The following is a 6,000-nucleotide window of genomic DNA, read 5'->3' as shown; positions in this document are numbered from 1 at the left end:
GTCTAACCAAATTAAGCTTAAAATTAAACGCGATTTGCTTGGAAAGCCTCAAAACTTTTTTGATCATAAAGATCATTGTGTGGTATATAAAGAGCAAGCATTTGAAGTATTTGGTCGAAGTTTTAAACATTTATTAATAAATATACTCCAATGCTTATAGAACTACATCAATAAGATGCCCCAAAATTGTTTTCTCTTCTTCAAAAATAAAAGATAAAAGAATAAATCCAATAGCAAGTAATCTTGATTACAACACCTGTACCGTGAAAAAAGGGGATTTTACTACGAAAATTCATTCTCCAACAGTACAACAAGTTTAAGTAATAGTCAATACTATTAAAAGTTTAATAGTTTCGAAATGGTTAGCAAGTTTCGTTTTATGACTCCTCTCCTTCACGATCCAAATGATACATATTTTATTGAATACAAAACAATGTGATTATGAGAAAATCTCTACACTCACGTTGATCGATTGTTATTGCTGACGCACGGCTCAACAAATCTCAACTTCAGGTATTTCAATATCGAAAATCAAACTCAATGTGGCATGCCATTGTGGAGGGTGGAAGAATGTTGCACTCATTTGAAATTCTACTTACCTTCCCCGGATCGGGTTGAACGATCTTTGGTTGCATTTTTAAATGCATCCTTTAGTTCAGTCCCTTCCGTTGCGATGCACGCAACAAACAGAAAATTGTCACCCCGGACGGCCATTGTGGAGGGATGTTTTCACTCCCGCAAGCTCCCCCTTCTCAAGCACCCTTCTAAGCACCCTTGTCAACATTTTCCATCCGATCCGGCCACCTTTTCTCGACACTCGAACAATTCATTAGTGCTACTTGTTATTTTAATATGAAAACTCCTTCCCCGAACCGGGGTAAGCTTCACAGCAGGGTTGAGTTCCGGCTGGGGTGAGGAGAGGGGGAAGGGAGGGGATGGATGGAAGTCAGAAAAGCAGTTTGTCTGTTGACAAACCATTCTGCATTGTTGCGTCGCCGGGCTTTCCCGGGCCTTGCTGGCCGGCTCATTGCCAGCCTTGTCGTTCACCGGGCAGGAAGGGTATCCGGATGCGCACAAACCACACCCGGCCGATGGAAAAACCCTGGCGTTCCACTAATGGGCGGTAGTGCGGGGCCGGAAAACCACGCCGGGCCCTTGCCGGAAGCTTGCTGCTTCGGAACGCAACGACGTTCCAGGCTCGAGCTCATATGGTTGTGTGAGTGTGTGTATTTTACGGTGAACTGAAACCGTATGGTTGGGAGCAGCAGCTTGTCTGGGACGTTTCCCTGATGGGACGGCGACAAGAAGTAATGCGCAGCCAGGGGTTGGCGAGGTCGAACGGCAAAGACCGAGTTCGTATTATATTCCCTCGTCGCTCCGGGAGCCACTTGTGGACCGGCACGAGGCAGCCGATCGTCTCGCCAACACTCGATACAAGAAAAGGATGCAACCGGATCGACTGCAGACCTCACCGTACCGTTTCCCCCTTGCCCTCGAGTCGCTCATCCCACCCCAAGCCCAAGATTAGACTGTGAGCGTGTGTGTACATTTATTTGCCCCGTACGTAAACATCCTCCGGGCGGCTTGCTGACTTTCGGAAAACGAAACCCGTCTCCCTCCCCTCCCCCTCCTTCCCTCCTTTGACCAACGAAGCCAGGTGACGAAGTGGAAAGTGTAGCAAAAATATTGACATCGTCTATTGCGAGCAGCGGCAGCCGTCAGGACGCATTTTCGTTTTGCTGATTTATGCAAACACATTTCATCGGACATCGGCGTGTTTGTATTCATCGGACTATATGAGATAGGAGCATAACCACGGTTGGGCTCTCGCTCCGGAAGCCCTCGTAAGGGCTCGATGATGGATTTTATGTTCATATTTTACCGCAACGGGCTTCCGCTCGCCAGGGAATCGTGCCAATAATGGACCGCTTTACCGGGAAGGAAAATCATAAGTTGAGGAGTAACGAGAACCGTGCATTATTGTAACGATATTGAGTGTATGACGCATGTGCGTTAGATTGAACGGAGGTTTCACCATGAAGTGAAAATTTAGGTTTGATAGCAATCTTTAAACCCTCCATTTAAGCGATCAATCGAATATTTTATTTTATATACTGTTGCAAATGATTCGTATGGAAATATCAGGCTAATGCAAGGTCTATTTTTTATTAATTATCAAATGCAATTTTTTACCAATTCACAGAAGATAAAACTGCATAAAATTATAATGACTGAATTAACATGAACAATAGTGAGCTCTAATTGGTTCAATATTTTAAAATCATATTTAAAATCACCGAAAGTTCATCGTTTAACCCTTCAGTTCTTTAACTGCTTTCAGCTTCTTCAACTCTCTTTCTAGCGCGCGTTGGAAAAGTGCCACTAGAAAAGGATGCACAACTTAATTCTACCCAACGTAGCTCCTCGGAATGGAGTCGTCATTTTGGCGCAAGCTCACGTTCCGGACAAACATCAATCATCATCTAAAACACTTAAGGTGGGCCGTAGAAAGAAACGTCGGCTGAAGTTACTCTGAACAAAGTCGACACTAACATCGGCTCTGCCCGTTCGAGATTATGCATGCACACGCTCTGGCGAATCACCGATTCATTTTTCCCCTAAATGGCCTGGATTTAAAACACTCTTCAACGGTTTCAGCTACCGTGCGCTCGGAAGCGAACTCCTGCTCGAGGAAAAAGTTAAATAATCCTCCCGGCGACTTTCGCTTTAGTTTCGGTTTTTATTTTATTTCCCGTTCCATTCCTTTGGGTGTCAAACGCGTCAAGCGCCAAACCACGGAACAGGCGGGATCGGCAAACTGTGGAATTGATGGAATGATTGGTTTTCCATCCCGAACCCTCCCTTCCCACCTTTACGCGAATGGCATTTTCCTGACTCCTTGCCGCCGTTTTCTCGTCCTTTGGGATCACGCCTCGTGCATTTGTGCTCTCTGCCCGGGAAACTTTGTTTTAAGCCCGAGCGACCTCCCGTTCGGGCGGATTCAATTTGCCGCCGCGCTCGGAGCACGTTCCGGCGCCTCCCGGAAGCCCTACCTTTTCACCCCCTCCCCGAAACGGTACGAAATTGGGTGAAAGAAATATTCAATTATGCCCGGAATGACTGATTTGCATTCTCACTTGTCGGATATCGTTATCGGTGGCGGTGGCGTGACAATATGCTTTTGCATTCATTTTACGAAATATGTCGTTTGTTTAACATTCCCGTCCGTTGGTTTTGAAGTTGTTCCGTACCGCACCGTACCGGCCGATGTGATTCGCAGATAAGACATTGTCCGAGCACTGTAATCGTTGTCCGAGATTTGAGTGCTGTTGTCGTTGTTTGTGTGATTAATATGCACGCCGGTGCGGCGATAAACATGACCGACAATATTGATTCTTGTTCAAATTTCGAGCACGATCGACCTACAACGCAAAGGCCACCCTAAGTAAACACGAACAAGTGTAATTGTGATCCTTATGTTCTTGAAGGAGGCAGCAAATTTCCTTACGAAACATGTAAAATCGACTCTCAAGAAGGGCGCAATAACCAAATCAGTATTTTAGTGTCATCGTGTAATGATTATACAATATTTGGAATCAGGTTTACATAAACTTTAGTACGGTACTAAACGGTAGTTTAGTGTACTGTATCACTTACTGTACAGTAAATAAACTTAACAATAATAACATCGTGTCATATAAAATTTCACTGTCATAAATACTCGTCTGTAGAAACTTCCATATTTGAACATTGAAAGTTCGATTAGTCTGCGATTGCGATGCGACCCTGATTTGTTTAGAAGTGTGAATAACGCTTTGCTTGATCATTACAGATAGTCAAAAGAAAATCACCGAAAGTCTTTTGTGTTTCATGCAAATCTTATCCTAGTGTTAGGACGCTCCAATAAATAATGATGCTATGATAATACCGTATTATTTTACCACACAAGGCAAGATACGTAGGATTCACGAACCAAACAGTTCAAACCAAGACGAAAAAACTGCCCTACAGGAAATCAAACGCCTTCCAAACGAGGTGTCACTATCAAACAACGTGTCCAACGGCCAAACATAGTGTCACCAAATGCTCCCCCATCTGGCCACTTTTTCGTCGCCATTCCACCGAGCACGCATTGCCCTAACCGCAACCTCCCGCCGGGCGTCCGGAGGAGAAACAGGCGAAAGCGAACACGACCACGCAGTGAGTGCGTTTCACGAGCGCTTGATTCGATTCGATTCAATTGCCGACAAAACGCCCCCCGGTAAATGGCCTTTTCCGCCGGGCGCACGTGTTGCGTTTTGGTAAAAACAACCAGGCGCCTCCACCGCACCACGTGCCGCTGTCATCGTCACCAGCTTTCCGTTCCTTCAGCCGCGGTTCAATCGCTTCGGGCGCACCAAACGGTTCACGGTGAAAAGGGTTCCCCCTTCTGCTCGTTCGGCGTCATTGTGTGACGCGAGCGCCGTTGTGGCTTTCCGTTCCGGTAGCTCGGTACGGGGCAAGGTTCGAAGAGTACGTTTGATCAGGTTTTTCTTCAGCATTTCACGGTTTGATTCGCACGACGTGCCGATGGTTTGAGGCGGGCAGATTTTTGATTGTTGTGCAGGGGCGTACTGCTTTGCTGAGTTTTCAATTTCTCAATCCTCTCGTTCTAAATGACAGCGCAAGAAAACTTCCCGAGAAAGATCATAGTCAAAGATAAGTGTCAAAGTTTTGTCAATTATTGACAGTGAAATTTCTCCCTTTTGAGAAGGGTTTTGCAAAAAAGTACCGTCAAAAATTATATTTTTATAAAATGTTCTGCTCGTCTAGAGTCTTATTTTTTTGAGTTAATCCAAATTTGCCTTCCAAACACATTTTTAAGTTAAGCTGAAAAGTAAAACACTGAAACAGCTAAGAACCTTCTAAAATTATAAAAAACTTGTTGGTTGTTGAGGTTCTTTCGAGAAGAAAAGGTTCTTGCTGCACCTCTAATTACATGTTCAAGAAACTCCAGAAAGTTAAATAACTCGATTTCGTAAAACCTCTATGAGGGTTGTCGCTAAAACAATTCAAGTTGTAAACTTCAACGATCACCTTCCTTTTTCATGGTAAACAGCATATTTTTCGATAGTTTCAATTCAATTTTTCCTTTTATAAATGTGCAATACAAGCACCCATTATCACTTGGTGGAAACATCCGTTGATTACTACCGCGGTTCTCTGACACGAATACTACCCTTAACTTCCTGCACACACGCTTCGGCTGGGGCTATTTCTGCATCCGTCCGACCTTCCACGCCATCGTCCGCCCAAACGCACCGGCTTGTGCCGGTTTTGTGCATTCCCGACCGTACACGCACAACGCGCGATCCCCCATTTCCACAATTAGCACAACTTAATCTTCGTAATCGCTCTCCCGGTTAGCGATACGGTGCGTGGCGTGTCATTTCGTGTGCGGGAGGACGTGTCTAACAGCCATAACCTCACGGTCGGGACCACAAAACTCAGACCAAAAACGCTTCTTCCAGTTCGGCTACGTGCTCGTATTTGTGTGACTTTGACACGATAAGGCCATCGAACGAAACGGCGAGTCGGAAAGGGGCAAAGGGGCTTCCACCAGCTAGTGTGCTTTTCGAGCAAACCCCTGCCAAAACCAACCCAAAGGCACATTAACACGACATTACTCCGAAACGACACGATAGCGATCGGCGTGGCATGCCGCGGTGCTTTATGTAAATCATCGCATGGAAATCTTCCATCTTCTACCGCACCGAATCCCGCCGGTAAATGGGGAGGGGGGAGGGGGATGGGGAATGTATAGTCGGAGGGGTTCACCTACGCACTGCATTGCCTCGCGAATGGTGCTGTCTCAGAATGGGCCTTCCGAGTGCGGCTCTGTTCGAGCCTTCCCACAACTCGAGTGCCGCTTGAGGAAAGTACGCTTCGGAAAATCCACTCCACGGTGGTTGGTGTGGTTTGCTAGAAGATGCTCTTGACTTTTCCTACGAAATGTGGCAA

Source organism: Anopheles ziemanni, chromosome 3 (assembly GCF_943734765.1).
Source record: "Anopheles ziemanni chromosome 3, idAnoZiCoDA_A2_x.2, whole genome shotgun sequence".
Classification (NCBI taxonomy): domain Eukaryota; kingdom Metazoa; phylum Arthropoda; class Insecta; order Diptera; family Culicidae; genus Anopheles; species Anopheles ziemanni.
Note: the sequence above shows the minus strand (reverse complement) of the source record.